This window comes from Atractosteus spatula, chromosome 10 (assembly GCF_055471065.1).
Source record: "Atractosteus spatula isolate fAtrSpa1 chromosome 10, fAtrSpa1.hap1, whole genome shotgun sequence".
Lineage (NCBI taxonomy): Eukaryota > Metazoa > Chordata > Actinopteri > Semionotiformes > Lepisosteidae > Atractosteus > Atractosteus spatula.
Genome location: NC_142715.1, coordinates 14733222 through 14753057, shown reverse-complemented (window position 1 = coordinate 14753057; position 19836 = coordinate 14733222). Strand labels below are relative to the sequence as shown.

At 39.5% G+C, this 19836-nt stretch overlaps 3 non-coding genes across 3 annotated transcripts; 1 reads left to right on the top strand and 2 right to left on the bottom strand.

Annotated features, from left to right (window-relative positions):
* Positions 1 to 616: 616 nt before the first annotated feature.
* trnal-uaa (transfer RNA leucine (anticodon UAA)) lies at positions 617 to 699 on the bottom strand. The gene has a single exon. It is a non-coding gene; the product is annotated as a tRNA-Leu (tRNA).
* A 1295-nt stretch (positions 700 to 1994) lies between these two features.
* On the top strand, positions 1995 to 2105 carry trnal-caa (transfer RNA leucine (anticodon CAA)). The gene is made up of 2 exons: positions 1995 to 2032; positions 2060 to 2105. It is a non-coding gene; the product is annotated as a tRNA-Leu (tRNA).
* Positions 2106 to 5872: 3767 nt separating this feature from the next.
* On the bottom strand, positions 5873 to 5946 carry trnat-agu (transfer RNA threonine (anticodon AGU)). Its single transcript has one exon. It is a non-coding gene; the product is annotated as a tRNA-Thr (tRNA).
* Between the last annotated feature and the right edge of the window lie 13890 nt (positions 5947 to 19836).

Here is a 19836-nt window from a genome sequence, read left to right as displayed (position 1 = left end):
ATTTTTTTTCTAGAGGGATCATATTAAACCTTTCATTTGGATCGAGAAGAGGATCACCATGAGACACAAAACATACCTGTCTTTTTTCTTAAAATCGAAGAATTCTTGAATTTAAGACTACAACGAACTCAGCCTGCAGCTCCTTAATTAACCTGTTCTTAACTTCAAGGAACCCAATCCTGAGCCCTCTAGAGGTTACTGAAATAGAGGACTGATTGAAATGAAGAAATTCAGAAGCAGACTAAGCGGAACACTGGATCACATTAGAATATTACCCTTTATAGTGGGAATAAAACTGTCACGACATAATGAATTTACGCATCAGTTGCTTGGAATATCATTGTAATATTTAATTTGCTTTCCTGTCACACCACTTTTATTAATTATGAAGTTTATCAATACACGTTTATTTAAAACAATGTCATTTATTATGAATACAGTTTCATTCCGTCTTTATTAGAAGCTGTATCACAGATAATGCATATAAAGCCTTCAGTATGCGATTGTGAGTTCAGTTATCCCAGGGAGTGAAGAGAACTGAAATTAAGTAAAATGACATTTAAATAGAGTGTAAGTCTTAAAAGTTACCTCTCACTTCAAAATATTTACAAGACTCTACCAGGAGTGGGGTTTGAACCCACATGGACATTTGTCCATTAAGTCTTAAATCCAACGCCTTAACCACTTGGCCATCCTGGTCAACAGCGACTTTATCTCCGTTGTTTAACATTTTAATATGATTCAACTATTTAAAAAAAATAAACCAGGGCCCTGTCACAGAAACGTACCCCGTTCTGCCGCGCAACAAACGGGTACTTAGCACAGTACTAAAGAGGAGCTGTGTTTACTGTCAGCAGACATTTCCTCATTTCGAAAGACGTTTTCGCCTTCTCTCAGCTTTTTAAAGACGGTCATAAACGATCAAGAAGTAATTAATTTCAGTTTGAAGTCTGTTTCTTTTGTCTCCGCTTTTGATGAAGAAAAGCCGTGCGTGGGAGATCCCCTCTCTGAAGAAGTTTGCCGTCACCCTGCAAGAGAGAAGATCCATCATTCACCGAGGCAACCGCTGAGACAATTAACATTAAACACGTGAAATGCGAGATGCTTTCTACTTAGGGATTTTATCGTTTCTACTTTGTCAGAAGTGGGATTTAAACAAAGGTCTCCAGGAAAAGCTGCAACCTAAACGCAACACCTTAGACCACCAACCATCCAACCTGTGTCTCTTATATGGAATTCTATTTTATTTCTTTCTACTTGTTGAAAATAAAAAAGTGAAATCATGTAATGAGGGAAATGTCATTTTTCATGGGAAAAACTAGTACGAGCAAATGTAAAGTTAGAGCAGCGCTCAATAAAAACGATCAGAAACCGAAAGCGCTTCTTATGCGGATCAGTATATTCCGATGCCGGTGGTTCTGCAGAATAAGAAAAGCCGATCTCAAAGTAGTGTGTTGCCATTACGGCTACTCTGGCTGCAGCTGTTTTAAGATCTACTCAGCGGCACAGAAAGTTGTAGGAGGTCAGACTGGTTTGCGCTGTCTGAAAAACAGTATGCGAATTTAAGATTATTTAAATAAGATTATTTACAATATAATACATGCTCCAAAAGCGTTAATCCTGCAGTGGCTGCTATTTGAAACGCCTTCATAAATGACGTGTAATAGAGATTTATGCAGCTGGCTTCTATGCTTCACAGTATGTTGCAATCAGGAAAATAAACCTATAAGAAATGTACAATACAAGGTCTGTTCCCAAATGTGAAAGCTGTATTACACTGATGTCGGTCTTTTTGAAATAATCCAGATTGTAAAAACGACTGCGCCCTAGCAGATCAAAATATTACAAGAAGGCTGTAAAGCACACTCTGAATCGATCCGAATATTTAATTTCCCGGTCCGTTTAGGCTACAACAGGCAATTTTACGTTTATCCAGCAAAGCATTTCTCAGTTTAGTGAACTACTGGTGCTTTTAAGAGATCTGAACGTAGTTCGTCAGGATGGCCGAGCGGTCTAAGGCGCCAGACTCAAGGGCTCCTGTCTCTCCATTGCTTGGGTGTTCTGGTCTCTGAATAGAGGCGTGGGTTCAAATCCCACTCCTGACAAATAATACCTTTTCTCTGTCCTGCATTTTCCCTTCTTGTTGCGCTCGCTGACAATGACAGGAAGAGGAAAACGGATAAACCGGTTTGCGGGCACATGATGGGCAGGGAAATGCTTCGTGAACACTTCAATGTGATTAGCAGAAAGTCAAATAGGCTTCGATTCTCCCTTACGTTCGGGCTGCCTGTAATCGAGTAAAGACTTACTGCAAAGCATGTATTCCAATGTGAAAGACCGAAATATAAAGCCAGAAGAAGATGTATTAAAACATATCTGTTTTCCTTGCGGTTTATCCTTTATTTAATTAAATGTGGCATTGTGAAATCAACCTGTAGCCCTACCGAATGTAGTCACTCTCCCAGTGACAGCGGCAGGAGCAGAGAGATTATATCAGAGCTCGAACAGAGAGTTCGGAAATCGAGGGAAATTGATTTACAGAACATTTTATTAAACTTTCCTATCTGCTCGGCCTTACTGAAGTATTTTAGCTTTTTTTTTGTCTATTTCTATACTTTACAGTTGTAAACTTAAACTTGTCCGTTTAGCCAGAGAAGAGAGATATAAGCGCTATACCCCACGGTAACCTCCGATTCCAATAACCTTGACTAAAGCAGGAAGATCAGTTTCTGCTCGAGACAGCAGTTTTCTGAACTGTAAATCTCCAACAGTAGCTGGAGACGGTGTGTGTGGGGTTCAGCAGCTATACAATTCACGTGTCCTCCCTCCTTTATTACCTTCATACACTCCTCTTAAACCACAGCAAACTCCCGGAATATTTCGGTGAACAGGTAGTGGGTCTTTCTTTCCGAGATCACAGGCAGAAAAAATAAACACGCTGAAATAAATTTCCTAAAATCCAGAGAAATACATCAGAATCGTACCTGTATCTCAATAGTTTTGGCACGGATTTGCAATGCTAATCTCTGGGCTCTGCACGCGTGGGCTCGAATCCCACTCCCGTCGGTTTGAGCCTTTGTGTTCTGTTTCTAAGTTGGGTTGGCGGTCTTTTGCTACTTTAGGAGAGCAGCAATATTTCTAGCGTTGGCTGAACATGGCTTAGTAGCTGACAGACAATAGTCTCTTAATATTTCGGCTTAATTTATGTTTTGTACTGCTTTCACCTGATATTAATAGTAGTCCTGATAAACGGTTTTGGGACATGGCGCATCTTGAAAAATGTTCTTGTGAATTTCAGTTTGAAAAAAATGCACGCACCAGAAACCGGAACTGGTCGTGTTTACATAATACGCAATGCAATAGCAAAGTTTCGATTTGAAAATAAATCTTGCTACGAGTCCTTAGTTGTTACAAGAGGCGTTTTAGGACTTTTAGCTCATAAATCCATATTCCATTTGTACTCCATCAATATTAGCAATGTTATCTTTACCTAGCACTAAATGTAGCTCTAAATAAATGCAAATTTTAAAATACATTTAAAAATAAATGCTATTCCATATATTGTAACTTTGTGGTATTTAGAATTTTTATCTGAGGATGCAGGGGAAAGTATTATACAACTGTGAAAGAGGCTCGGATTTTAATACAATTTCGATCAAAAGAAAACCAAAATCCGTAAGATTGAATTTGACGTTCAGTTGAAATATTTGAAGAAACTCTCAAAGAAGCAACTGCAGTAGTGGAGAGATTTGATCCGATGTTCCGATGTTTGCAGTTCAATAATCCATTCGTCCTCGAAAGAAGCAAAGGCAAGTATGTTTTGAGTGTCACCATGATCCTCTTCTCAATTCAAAAGAAAGGTTTTATGTGATCCTGATCCCACTAGAAAAAGAGTCGATTTCTGCCTGCACCGATGTCCCTTCAAATGTTTTATAAGAACTATGGACGTTTATAGAGTAGAAGCCTGGTCCATTTCTTCTACTAAACGAGACTATGGGAGTGAGTATTTTGATATCGAACTGGGATTTAAATAAAGAGGAACACTACACTGCATTGGGCTACGCGTGTGACAAAACATTTACTTTCTGACCTCTCGATAGCTCAGTTGCTAGCTCTTAAGACTGTAGACAACAACAGCAGGCGTTTCTTATGTCCCTGGTTTGAATCCAGTTCAAATGATGGTGTTTTCTTGTTCCTTAATCAAAAAGTGAAAATTGCGAATTTGTCTTTCACTTTGATGTTCACCCGAAACCTCAGTATACAAAGAAGTAGAGGCTCCTGTTCTGAATAATCCTCAAGTCTGATTGTTTTGCTTAGACCTTTAAAATGTACACTGTTGACTGTTTGCGCTTCCTAACACAATTAAAAAGCCGTCGACAAGTTACCGATCGGGAGTTTAGTTCAGTGATAGCGCGCACTTAAGACTCTCCGTTTTCTATCGCCGGCATCTTTGTATTCTTTTTAAACGCGATATCTTTTATTCTTCGTGTGTGAATTTCAGGGAGACTCATAAACCCTTTGTCTGTTTTAAAGATACATTATTTTAAACCAGACATAATGAAAGACGGAGTAATTAGACACACGTACAAAACACATGAATCTAATTGAGAAAATGTTGACCGTGGCGATGTACAGTATTACTAGCTGCTCTGAACTCAATGTGGTGCTGTATGGGAATGCGATGCAAACGCCAGTGGCACAATGGATAACGAGTCTGATTACGGATCAGAAGACTTTAGGTTTCTACTCCTTCCCGGTTCGTGAAGAAGCTTTTAAACCACGCTACTCAACACTGACATCGTAGTGTGTGCGGTCCTACACAACCTTACTATCAACTAGATGAGTCTTCTGTTCCATCCCGATTCTTTCCGCACATTCCTGCTATTTCACCACCGTTATTGTAGGATAACAGCCACAGACACGAGAAGATACACTATTCCGAACAAATATCTTAAAAAATCACGTTGAAAAGGGTGACAATACGTTTTTTTTGTTTCTTTAAGGTAACCTTACTTTTGCCTGTAAAGTTCACATTTTTTTCTGTAGCCGCAAATCCCCAATATTTCTGCTGTCTCCCGAGAAACACAAGCGTGGAGTCAAATCATATTAAATAACACAACACATCTATTAATTTAACACCCAGATGTGACAGAACACATGTAAGACTTACACACAGCCTTTAATGTGCGATAGTGAATTTGCAGGTATCCTGGGGAGGGAAGAGAACTGATATTAAGGAAATACATATTTAAAGGGGATGTAAGTCTTAAATGTGTTTTGTCACATCTGGGTGTTAACTGAACAGTTTTTTTAGCATTATTTATTGTGTTTTGACTCTATACTTGTGTTTCTCAGGAGACAGCAGAAATATTGATGTTTACATTTATATTCACATTCCCGGTGATATTGACTTAGGTACTCAACTATTTACTTGTAGTTTGACTCGTGTCAAAAGTTGAAAATCTCTGCAAACATCAAGATGGCTAAGGACGTGGAAGAAACTCAATCACATTTAGAGAAGGTAATGTTTAGATCGGATTAATTCGAAGTGTGTCTCTGGGTGCGTTTGATCTACCAACGTTGTGTTTAACTGAAGGACACCCTGACTGAGTGTGCCATAGAAACTGACACACGTCGTATTTTTTCTACATTCACAGATTTTTGTCTAAAGTAAAAAAAAAAATAGTTGTCATTTTCTTGCCAGCTGGCAGTAATTCTTTTGCACTGATAAGAAAGATGAGCAATTTATCTTTTGCAATGTGTGGATTTCTTGAAAAACAAGTCGTGCCAAAAACGAAATGAACATTTCATTTAAACATAATGCAGAAGAATATTGTCTGTAACAATAAACGGTGCGCGAAGACAGGATGACAGGCACCGCTGGGACTTGAACCCAGGATCTCCTGTTTACTAGACAGGCGCTTTAACCAACTAAGCCACGACGCCGGCAGAATTCTCCTCTTTTACTTCCACTTGGACACACCGCTCTGAGACACCTGCGTTCAGTAAGCGCTGAGTCGGCTGGCTGAGCACGTTGCCTCCTTTACATTCAATAGGAGCCCCGACACTAAGAGAAAGGTACAGACATGGCTTTTATCGGGCACTTTTCATGTCCAATGCGCTTGACATCTCCCACGGGCGGCAGAGTTCATTTACGACACTTTTCCTTTCTTTATTCTTTCTGTACTCTTTGATGAAAAAAAACGAGCAATCATGTAAGGGACAATGTATTTTTTCATAGAGAAAACGTGCACCAGGAAATGTTGTGTTTAGAAGAAGTGAGTTAACATGAAAAGTGACCTAATTTACCGGAGCAAATGCTCACCTAGCAAGAGCTGCTTTGCTACAAGAGAGAAGTAGAGTAAAGACGTGATCATTTCACACCGTTGTGGAACAAAACGCTTTTTTTGTCAAGACAGAAAACCAGGCTGCTCCAGGTGAGGCTTAAACTTTCAACCTCGGCATAACTCCACTGATTATGACATTTTACTGTACATGGCCTGAACCAGGAAGAAGATTGGAAGTCAAGACGTTATGGTGTTGTTTTAATACTTTCCTGCTCTTTTAATATTCAGGTTTAATCTTTTATTTGGGAGTACTTTCAATTGATATTAATCCTAGTCCCAATGAACGATTCTGGGCCATGATGCATCTTAAATAATGTTCTTATAGATTTCAGTTCCGAAAACAACTCAGTAGCAGGCTATGCAGAACAAGTGAACACATTTCGAACTGTTGTGAATGCAGTGGAAATAATTTAGTCACTAAATAACAAGCTTATGCACCACTCGCTTGAAAATTGTTATAAAAATATATAACATATATAGAAAAATTGCTTTCCAGACACCACAACTATTCACAATAATTTTATCAATACATGTCTTAATGAAAAGTGTAATTTTTTAATAATTAACTTTAATGTCCATCTTTATTAGTAGATGTATTACATGTACAGCCTTTAATATGTGATAGTGAATTTTCAGGTATCCTGGGGAGGGAAGAAAACTGAAATGAAGGAAATACATATTTAAAGGGGTGTGTTCTGTCATATCTGGGCGTTTGAATAGATTTGTTGTATAAGTTATTGTGATTTCACTCTATACTTGTGTTTCTCAGGAGAAAGTCGTTACATTGGGGGTTTGAGGGTATAGAAAATATGTTGTGCTGTACAGGTTAATGTAAGGATATGTTGAAAAAAATGTATTGTCACCTTTGTGAACGTCATTATTAGATATCTGTTGATCGTTTAGCTACCTAGGCCTCCCTCTGGACTCTGCACTGAGTTGAAAGCTACAGTAGCTCCTCACTGCTTGTCCTGTATTGTTACCTGTGCTCTCGTCTGCATTATCGATGTGCAGCACAGCACCAAGAACACCATAAACTTTGTGACGGAAAGTGCTTAAGAGCATAAAAAATATTGAACATTTTAAACATTCATAGAACAACTTGAAAACTGAGGGACAAAAGACCATCTATTTTGCAGGTTCACAGTAGTTGCAAGAAAACCAGTCGCCTGAGTAGTGACCTAGAGATAAAAAGTTCGATATTCTACTGACTGGGCTATTCCTGTCTACTCAGTTTCTCTCTGAAACAACGTTTTTCAAGAAATTTGCAAAATTTGAAATACAATACTTGCTTAAAAGTGCAGATTGGATTGCAAATGAAGAAAACAGACTCTTTGGAGTCTCTGTGGTACAATTGCTTAGTGCGGCCAGGTTGGGACTAAAATTATAGTAAGGTGATGGTTCAAGTGCATCCAGGCACACCTTTCTCACTGTTCCAATGTGAACATCTATGGAAAAAATGGCATAAAATATTTAACAGATTATTGACCTAATTGATACCGATGTCTTACCACTTGGCCACCACGCCTGCAGTTCCACTTACTTTCCCATCAAGGCTAGCACGTTTTTTAAAATACAAAAAAGTTCAATCTTTGAGCACAAATTGCCATGGTAGGAGGAATAAAACAAATATGACTGTTCAAATGAATTCTATTGAAACTGATTTAATCGCGCAGAATCTACAACAACAAAACCATGATTCTTAACAAGGAGATACTGGGCAGCAGTGGGATTCCAGCTCACGCCCTCGAAGAGATGGAGCTTTAATCCAGCTCCTTAGAGCGCTCGACCAGGGTTACGCTTGATAGCAGCTTTTCAGCACTTGTAGTCTGACTTTGTGGTGTTATGCTCCATGGAAGAGACTGCACCTCCTTTTTTCGAGATGCTTTCTCTCACTTGGTGAAATATTCACTTCTTTGGCCCTCTGAATATAGTTCTTCTGTTAAGCAAGCTTCAGACTCTGCTTATAGCGCCCGTGTAGAGATTTTATTTTTACAGGAAGACGCATTCCGAAACGTATCTCTGTAGTTTTAGAAAAGCTTTGAACAGCGCACAAACAGTATTCTAATTTCAACACGGCAGATCTGTGCAGCAATCGTACTTGATTTGACTGTGATTCTGAAATACTTCTAGCAAACATATTCAGGTTTCCTTGAACCTTTAATAAAAAAAAAATACTTTGCGATGTTCCGCAAATGTGCAGTGTGCCTTTCCTCTTGTCGTATTCAAGAGTACTCACTGCGGGAGCTCCTCACTTCATGTCCTTTACTCTACTGTGATTTCTTTTAATTTATCTACGTGGAGTGTGGTGAGAAGATCACCTTGAACATTTTCGGTTTGTGAAAGGAAACACTAAAGAAAATACAAGTGATGAACATTTAAAATAACCACAGTACAGCTAGTAGAGGGAAAGATAAAAGATGATTTAGAATGACATTCACAATAGATTGAAGAAAAGCACATCCGCCCAAACAGGGACTTGAAACCTGGACCCTAAGATTAAAAGTCTGATGCTCTACCAACTGAGCTATCCAGGCCCCACAAGAAAAGCGATACTGTCGGGATTCTTGCAAGTCACGTCTCTTCTTGTTCCGAAGCGCAGTCGTACCTGACCCGTCTGGAATGACCACTGACGGACTTTATCCAGAAGTGACGGCACCACTCCCAGTAGAATGAGAGAGAAATACAGTACGACACGAGGAGTCAAGGGACTCCCACAATTCATCTTTCCTCACATTACTGATTTTTTCACAAAGAATTTGACCTTTTCACAATCGGATTTTTTCACATTTAATAAGATCTTTTAATCAACAACATTTAAGAAAGAAAACAAATGGAACATTTTTTGGAACAATAATAAAAAAAAACCTTCAATGTCTTGGTTGTATAAGTGTGCACACCCTTTATAAAGGGGGTAGCAACTGTGCTGAAATTTAACCAGTCACATTCCAGATCATGTACAAAGGTTATTTGCCTTTGCCAGACATCAATTGTATTGATTCGTATTAGTCCTATTTAATATCAGCTGATCACATACAGATGCAGCCATTCAAAGTGCGTGTTATAGACACGTACTGCAGGTGGCGTCGCGCATTGTGACGCAAGATGACGCGAGGCACCGCAGTACGTGATTGGTTGACCGACAGGGGCACTCGTGGTCCGTTGGTCTGTCGTAGAAAGACTTACAGTAAACGTCTTTGCTGTGCCCGTTGTAGATATTGAATTTTACCACTGAAAGGAAATCTTAGTAGCTGAGCATAAAAAGAATAGGAGCATACTGTAATGCGTGTGAAGGCCATAAACGATATTAATTTTGGAACATAAACATACAGTATATGGCTGGTCTTGGTACTTTAAAGAAAAAATACACACCAGTATTTCATTTCTCCCTAAACATTTTAAGCATCGAAGTCTTTAACTAAAGAGATACTGGAGTCAACAGGCATACTTTTAGAATTTGATTAAAAGGGAATATAATTTTGAATCGCGTATATATTTTATGAAAGCAAGATTGCTCAGCTGGACAAAAGTACACAACCTACCTTTATCAGAAATATTTATGCATCAAAGCCTTTACTGAAGATATTACTAATAGTATTAATAATGAATGACTTTGGACAAGCTGTATACTCAAAGTATAATTTCTTTAGCACATTTGTACAAGCACTTGAAATCTGTCCAAGCCATATTTTGTCAGGCATTTTGTTTTACTTTAACGGGCATAAAAACTCCCTTGCTTTTAACAGGGCATTTCATAATTTCTAACTACGAAAATGATTTAAAATGTGACACTTATCATTCAACTAGAGCTCAAAATATCACAAGGATCCTCAAGAGCACAGCAAAGACTGTATTAAAAGATACTTGTATGAGATACATGAGAATCCAGGCTTTTTTTATCAACGCTTTCTTTTCCGTATACCAGATTTTATGGAACCACTTCAGAAGGGTGTCAACCAGTCAGATTCCAGGAATCGGTACTTTAAAGGAAAAATACACACCGGTATTCCATTTCTCCCTAAACATTTCAAGCATCAAAGTATTTAACTAGCATGTGAAATAGCGTGTGAAAAAGTGGTAGTTTTAAGCTTTTCTGCTAATATAATATGGAATCGCGTATCTAAAGAATTTAATAACGATATGATTATATTCGTGTACTGCGACAGGGCTATGTAGGGCTGTTTCGCCTCCCTATCATGCGAGTTGTGTGGTAGCCTACTGGTCTATGCGCCTGATTAGCAATTTTCAGGTTGTGTGTTCAATTCCAGCTGGTGCTGGACTTTTCTTTTAACAAACATTTCTTCGAAAAAATAGAATAGCGATATTATGGACAATCAATTGACTTTTATATTTCAAAATATCGCAACATGATCAATTCTAAGTCATTTTTGATAACAATGAATAGTCACCTTCTTCCCTTCTGACAACGGTCCCTGCTTCTGCTTCCTGCTTCTATTGTGTGTGTGTGTAATAGAGTAAATTTGTATAGAGAAATGGAGGCTGGACAGTATGCGATACAATATAAACATTTATATTGTTTTAAATCGTGTTTTGATTTAAATCGCAAACGCGTGTTTAATTATATGTGTTTTTTTAATCATAATCAGGCTAATGCAACATAAATTGATACAGTATCTCTGTCTTATTTTTAGTAAATAAAGTGCATTTTTGCACACTATATGTGCAAACGTTTTATGATATGTCGCTGTTGTGAATGTCTGTGGACATGTGCTAGCTGGACAGGAGGTTCCACTGTACACAGAGATCTTAGAAGACAAAGATCAGACCTGGGCGCCGACAGTCAATCTGGACAAGACCAGTTATGGTTTTCCAGAAAAAAAGCCAGACCTCAGGGAAACAGCTACAAATTCACACTTAACAACACATTAACACCTAACAACGGGAGCAGGGACGAATTAGGCCAGTACCCACTATTGTTAAACATACAGAAAATGATATTAAAGTATTGAATATTAGTATTGGCTTTAGTATTAGCCATACAGAACATTAAAGTGCCCCTTTTCCATTCAGCGGGTGCCTGAGCGGCTGTGTCCTATCTTCTGACAGTCGCCGTTGTGAACAAACATTTCTTTGGAAAAATGAGACGTTTCCCTTGGTCAGAGATATAAATATATAATATATAAATAAATTAAATTTAACTAACATGTGAAATAGCATGTGAAAAAGTGGTAGTTTAAGCTTTTCTGCTAATATAATATGGAATCGCGTATCTAAAGAATTTAATAACGATATGATTATATTCGTGTACTGCGACAGGGCTGTGTAGGGCTGTTTTGCCTCTCTCTTCATGCGACTGTACCAGGAAGAGGATTTCTTTCTATTCGAAACGTGTATTTTAAAAGTTTAAGAAGTAAAAACCTTACAGCGTACACAGATTTCTAAACTGATCAGGATCGTTATCTTTGTCTTGCATAATAATGTTCACCGCTCTGTCCAGCAAATTAATAATAAACTTTATTTTATATAGCTTTTTAAACAAATAAGTAGTTAGATTGCTCATAAACCTAATCACTTGCTTTCTCTTTTTATTTAGGCTCAGATTTCAACTATAGATCGTATTATTAATAACCATAATAACAACCAACCAACAAAAACAACCATATAAACATAATACCAACCAAAAACATAGATAACGACCACAATACAAAATCAAATATATCAAACCATTATACTCTCGCAAATTCCTCCAATTATCATAGTCCCGCCCCTTATGCAAAACCAAACCCTCCTCCCATCCCAGTTTCTCCTCTTTATCATAAACAAAATCCACCTCAATTTTCAACATAAAGCATTACTGCTTACTGGGTTTTTGAGTGGGGGGGGGGAGGTGTCTTTCGCTGGAAATCTCGCCTGCTTCTACTTTACGACTACAACCCCCTCTCTGCAGGAGTGCAGGCTGTGACGAATTAAACCGGTTTCACAGGTATTTTCAAAGTAGGAAGTACAGTGTTAACTGGTAGCTGGGCTCCTCAATGAAATCGCTTTAACATGCTAATGCGTTGGTGTAACAGTCCGGGAGTGGCAAGCTTCTAATGTCAACTCGACTCGATTGGAAGACAATGAACGTATTTTAGCCCTAAATGAATTAATAGCAAACATGGTTTACATAAAATACATTTTTCCAAGAAAGTTTATAATAATGCGATCTATAGTTGAAATCTGACCCTAAATATAAAGGAAAAGCATTTTCAGAGAGCAATCACGCTGTGTTTATGTAGAAAAAGCGATTAGGTTTATGAGCAATCTAATTACCTATTCGCCTAAAACGCTATATAAAATAAAGTTTATTTAGAGATGAATGTTCAGTGTCGCAGTTTAAATAATTTTCGTAGGAGGGCTTGGACAGATTCCAAGTGCATTTTTGCAATTTACGTTGTAATACAGTTTAGAATACAGTTAGTCTAAGCTTTATCAGCTTTATTTATGGGTTGCAATTTAGAAAAAGTCAAAAACCGCACTCAAAATGCAATTTAGAGCTTTCTGGCAAGAGGAGACACCCAAATTATAATGTGACATGCCACTGTTTGTGCATGAACAAAGTTATACTGCAATTTTCCTTAGATACGCGATTAAAAAAAATAAATTTTTTGAATCCCCGGCGGAACACACTCCATAAGAATCAGCGCTTTTATACAGTATATCACCTTTAAACACATATATTTAAACACGCGTTTACGATTTAAATCAAAACGCGATTCAAATCAATATAAATGTTTATTTTGTAACGCATAGGTGACTATTCGTTGTTATTAAAAAGACTTAAATTCGATCATGTTGTGATATTTAGAAATATAAATTTGTTTGGTGCGAGTGAGGTTTTATTTAATCTCTGACCAAGAGAAACGTTTCATTTTTTCAAAGAAATGTTTGTTAAAAAATAAAGTCATAGTTCCATGGGATTCAATCACAGACCATGTGACATGGGAGTCAAGAAACTAATACACAGCCCCACCAGATTTGATAACGCTATAAAAACGCTATAAAATAATGTGACTAGGCACAGAACAAGTTTACAGCACAGTACAATAATAAATGCTGACCATGACTTTAGAAGCATAAATTACCTTACACTCAATTTAAACACAAGCTGTCTTTAGCCCTCTAAGCTGGTTCATACAGAAACGTAGAGATCCAGGCTCAGAACACACAGCTTCATTAGCGAATACATATGCAGGACAACTAGAGAAGATGTTTTACAGAGGATGGATTTTTAGAAACATCCCATCAGTGACATCACTGAAGTCAACTCCTAGGTACTGTAACTGTCGTGTGGATAGTTTCACAAGAATCAGACAAAGGTTTAAGCATCGCTTGTTCTAGATAAAACTGCAAAAAAAAAAACAACAACCCATAATGTACTTCTTTGCTTCTCTGTTTGCCCAAATCATATATTCTCATCGTGAAATTTAGAAAATAATATTATGTAACCAAAATCCGCAATATGGAAACAGAACCCGTGTAATTGTTGATAGATGATGTACTCGTAACATTTTTACAAGACGAACTACAACATTTAAAAAATGACTTGTATGTACTTTATCTCTAATCAATCCACGGCGACATTGTTAAAGCAGAGTCCCAGCACAAAACGAAACTAAAACGCCCTGGGCATACCGTTTCGCGCTTCTTATTAGTTGCTCAAAAGTAATTTGACCGTATGAAATGCATAATATAAACCTAGAAACATACACGTGAGCAGTATTTACGTACTGTAGTATCGGTGTTAAGACATACCTCTCAAATACTGTAAATCAAGTTAAAAATATCTCAAGACCGATTCTGGTCATAATGAAACCATGTTTCGTGTATGTTTTCTTTAAAGTACCGAGACCAGCCATATACTGTATGTTTATGTTCCAAAATTAATATCGTTTATGGCCTTCACACGCGTTGCAGTATGCTCCTATTCTTTTTATGCTCAGCTACTAAGATTTCCCTTCAGTGGTAAAATTAGATATGAATATTCAATACTTAAACGGGCACAGTTAAGACATTAAATATACATATACATACTGTACAGTATACAGTACAGTTTTTATACGGTAATATGTTAATGTTCCTAAATCAATCTCTTTTATGAGCATGTGAAAGGCATGGTGAATCGATTCTCAAAAATTACTGTACTTTGCATGATTGGAAACAAATGCGTGATTGTGAAATGCTGTGGTGTTATTTTTACAAAGACGGTCAATGAAAGAAAGAATGTTGACCAGGGCAATACTTTGAGTTTACACTTACAGCTTGTCCAAGGTCATTCATTATTAATACTATTAGTAATATCTCCGTTAAAGACTTTGATGGCCACAACTCAAACATGAGAGGTTGAGCTTTATTAGCTCCACCTTGCGGAAATTCCGGATACTATTATTTTGCTTGTCGTATTATAGGAGAATTTACGGTAACTAGCGGTATTTACCGGTAACTCGCGGTATTTACCGGTAACTTGAGGTAGACTGCGTACAGCGTACCGGAAAATAATGCGGTATCGCCCGCGCATTTTGAATGGCTGTCAAGCGCTGGCTGACTCTAAAAGAGACAGAACCCACCGGCAGCGCACATATGGAGCCTGAGCAGCTCCTGGGTGCGACAGGTGGCCACAGCCCTTACCTGGTCTACTCAGTAGTGGTTCTGCCGGTAGAATTGGGGCAACTGGCTGCTACTCCTGGCCAGCGGATACCCCAGAGAGAAGATACCCTCCCTGCCGGAGCCGACTAGCGATTCCCACACTCATCAGCGCGGGTGCGACCCGGTCTCTACGACTGGGAAGCACCTTGGGAAACCTAAGGCAGTTCCAGCTCGCGGCCCGAACGAATGGCTGGAACCAGGCAGAGATGGCCAGCCACCTGGCTGTGGCGCTGGAAGGAGCAGCCTGCCAGCTGCTCCTGGATGTCCCGGAGGAGGACAGAGAATATGCAGCACTGGCAGCTCTCCGGCTGGAGGTGGAAGAGGCGCCTGACCTGATGCGGGAGAGGCCGGCCCTACGGCGGCGCCGACCAGGAGAGCGACTGGGCTCGGTCGCCGCTGATGTCATGTTCCTCGCCCGCCAAGGATACCCAGCTTTCCCCCAGGAGGCGCAGCGGGAGATGGCTCTCCAGGCCTTTCTCAAGGCCCTCTCACCTGAGGAGCTGCGGCGCCACGTACAGCTGGCCGCGCCAGCCTCGCTGGGGCAGGCCTTGGCCCTTGCTACATGGGCTGAGGCCGTATTTGGGGTGGCTGGAAGCACCAGCAGATGCAGTGCGCCCTGCCGGTTTTGGTTTTGGTTTTGGTTTTGGTTTTACCAAGGCTGTGGGAAGAGGGGACACCGAGCCCGGGACTGCCGGGCCCCAAAGCCTCGCACAATTACATCGGCATCGGGAAACGGGAACGGGGCGACTCAGCGCGGGGACGGCCGCCATTGGAACACCTCAACCCCAGCTCCGGAGAGCGCTGTGAAGACCGGCGCCCTGCACGCCACTGTGGGGCGAGTCAGCTGTAGCCAGGGCCTGTACCTCCACTGCCGAATCGAGGACCAACCCTGCCTGGCCCTGCTCGACACCGGTTCATCGGTAACCCTACTCCGGCCTGGCGTCCTCCCCGACACCGAGGGCACCAACCCCCCAGGATGGGAGGCCTCCGGCCTGCAGCTGAAGACCGTGATGGGACAGCTTGCTGCAGTCCAGGGGAAACAGGTGCTTGCCTTCCGTCTGGGTACAGTGACGGTGCGCCACCCCTGCTACCTCGCACCCATCCAGGAGGACTGCATCCTGGGGCTGGACCTGCTGCAGCAGGCAGGGGCCAATTTGTACTTGGGCTGGCAGGAGTTGGTGTGGCAGGGAGAGCGACTTCTCCTGGTGGAGGGCAGGCCCGGCGAAGGCCGAGGGACGCGGGCTTGCCGGAGCCGGGGGAAAAAGAGGCAGTGGCGGTGGCAGTCACTGGAGCGGACCGGGCCTGCAAGCCGGGGAGCGAGTGTGCCGGATCGTGCCCCTGAATCACCCGGGGGGCCTGACAAGAGACTGGAGCTTTAATCCAGCTCCTTAGAGAGCTCGGCTGCGTTACTCTCGACAGCGGCTCTTCAGCTCTTGTTGTCTGACCTAGTGGTGTTATGAGGCATGGAAGCGACTGCAACTTCGTTTTCTGCGATGCTTTCTCTCACGAGGTGAAACCTCGACTTATTTGGCACCTCTGGATATAGTTCTTCTGTAGAGCAGGCTTTCACACCTCTGCTTATAGTGCCCTTCAAATCATTTTATTTTTATAGAAAGATGCATTCCAAAACGATATCTCCTGTTTTAAAAATGCTTTATGCGGCGTGATTGATTAAACAGACAGTTTTCTTATTGTAGAATGCAGATCTGTGCAGCAATTGTACTTAATTTGACTGGGATTCTGAAATATTTATTGCAAAGGTATGACTTTCATGAACCTATAATAAAAAAACAGACCTGAAACTCCCTAGCTTCCAATCTCTGATGTTACTGTCCTGAAACTCGGAGGTGATGTTCTGCAGATATGCAGTGTCCCTTTACTCTCGTTGTTTTCAAAACGACCTCTGTTGTCGGGCGCAGTTGAAGTGGAATTGGCCTGACTGCACAGGAAAATACAGAATGATAAAATGTTTCTACGGCTCAAAATGTCCCTTTAGACCCTCGTCACGTCTCTGTTAAGAGCGGGCAGGTAGAGAGCTTTTACAGATGCTCATGATTACCTGTTGTAGTGTCTCCCCAGTGGGCAAAAGATGTACTGTAGAATATACGTTGATTAAACACATACCTTAGACATATAAATGTGGTCCGTAATGGGTCTAGAATGAAATTCTAATATACCTATATCATTATACGTCAATTAGACATCTCTGATTATACAGTATGTCCATTATACACAAATGGTTGGAGTTCTATTATACGGATACATTTAGAGGACTGTTATACCTATGTAGTTAAAGGTCTATTATACATCAAAGATAGGTCTTATAGGTGTAGAAACTAGTAAATCAAGCAAATGATTTGGTTTAGAAATTTATTCTGAAAATATACAATTATTCACACCTGAAAAATATGTAGTTCAAATTATGCATTTTATACAATATTGTAATAAACATGATAATCATCATAAAAAACACAACTAGTAAACTTCAGCTACAAATTATAGTAACATGGGAATATATATAGTAATGACAAACACAAACTAATTACATTAACATGCTAATATTTAACTTAAAACCACATTTCGATTCAAATATAAGTTTTAAAAATTACAACTTCTATATTTCCACGAAAATATTATTAATGTAGCACAAACACTACTTTCTAATAAAGGCAGAATGAAACTGTTCTGTGTCTCATGGTGATCCTCCTCTCGATACGAATGAAATGTTTAATATGATCCCTCGAGAAAAAAAGGTGTCAATATCCGCCTGGAACGATTGATGCCCCATCAAACATTTTGTAATATCCCCGGAAGTTCATACTTTAGAAACCTGATTCGTGGCTTAAATTCAAGGTAAACAGTATTCCCCACTTCCCTTCGATAGCTCAGTTGGTAGAGCAGAGGACTGTAGTGGAAATATTGAGGCATCCTTAGGTTGCTGGTTTGACTCCAGCTCGAAGAAAGGTGCTTTTTGTGAACTTTAATCAAACAGTTAAAATAGCAAATCTTTTTCACTCAGACGTTGATCAAAAGCTCAATAAACCACGAAGCAGAGGCTCTTGTTCCGAATTAAACTCCCGTCTGAATGTCTTGTTTTGGCCAAAATCTGATCTTTGAATTAAGGGACTACTCTGTCTGCTTTGTAATTCAAAAGTATATACAAATGTCACGTTTTTTTTTTGTAGATATAAAGGTGTTCTCTGTTTTCAAAGGAAAGGATATGTACTTAATTGGCTTTATGATTTGGTATTGATTTTGTATCGTTATATTATTAAGTTTGTGTTTTTTGTGTTTTTAACGTACAAAGGCAAACAAGGCACACATCTGTTTATACCAGCGGTGAATTGTACGTTTTTATTTACAAGCTACTGTGCACTTTTGAGAGTATAACAGGTTCGATATAAAGTGGCAAAAATATAAAAAGGGAAAATGCCCCAGACTGCGTGTAAAGCCCTCACTGTGACTGTTGTTTTATTGTTAAATACGGCGTACTGTGCACGAAATGTTGCAGAAACACAATCTGATATTTTAATAATCATTATTTTAATAATTTGATAAGTATGAGGCCCCGGATCCAAATATTCAGTTCTGTTTTTTTTTAAGTGATATCTTCCCTTCCTCTCGTGGAAATCACACGATGTGAGCAATTGTTTTTTGTTCTTTTTTTTTCACGTTGTGATCCGAAGAGCCTCAGACGCCCAGTCTGACAGTAACCAAACCAGAATGGATTCTGCTGGGAGCCGGACTGAGAGTACCATCTACAGCTGCTGGATGGTACTCTGCGTCCTGCTGCTCCAGCAATTATTTTGACGAAAGACAGATTACTTGTGCGCTTTTAACCTTCTCGCAGCTACAGGCGAGATATGAAGGCACGCGCTGGTACACCTTCTCTATCTTTCACAATCGCGATAAACTTTTTTTTAAAAGACCTTTGAAAAACTAGATATAGATATAGATAAAGATAAAACTAGATAAAAAACATGAACTTTATTGGTTTTTACATTAATCGATTTTGAATCAAATTTGATCTTTTTACATTGTATTTTACATTGAAAAAAGCGTGCATACCTAATCCACCAACAGACAGAACAATATTTTATGTTGCCTTCCGGAGCTTTCAGCGTGTGATGGATTTGTATGGGCGTCTGTATGATACCACTACAGCACTGGCGCAGGTGCAAAATCCACTTTCACACGACTTTTTCAGTGTCTTCTCTCTCAAATGGGCCGAAGCACAGGAGCCAATATAAGAGAAAACGACAGGTGTTTAAACAGAGTATGTCCCAATGTCTGCGACAACGCATTGTGATTTTGTATAAACGCAAATGGTTTATCATTTAAAAGCCAACATCATTCTTTTTATCCCTGGCGCTAATACCCTACCACACATGCGAGCTGTTGTGTGAAAGAAAATTCATATGTGCGTAGGAAGGCAGAATAAAATCCAGAACTGTATTGGTGATATCGATAAACAGGGCTCATGTTCACAATAAAACTTTATTGTATAAAACGTTAAAATTCGTAAATATTTGTTTTAATCATGCAAAGTGTCTGTTAAACCATTCATGAAGGATTCTTAGACAGAAAAACACACCATTATATGAGAAAATATATTTACTATATGTGCATTTAACTTACTTTTTAACAATTTTAGTTTCAAGGTCAATGAAAATTGTTGCCCTGGTTTTTTGTCATAAATACACAAGCTTGTTATGTCTTGTGTCAGAAATAAACTGCATGAAATTTGCTAAAGCAACAAAACGTAAGTGCGACAAAGAAGACAAACATTTGCGTTCATAGTGCAATGTTTTCTCGAGCCTTTAAAATTACTTTAAACGCAATTTGT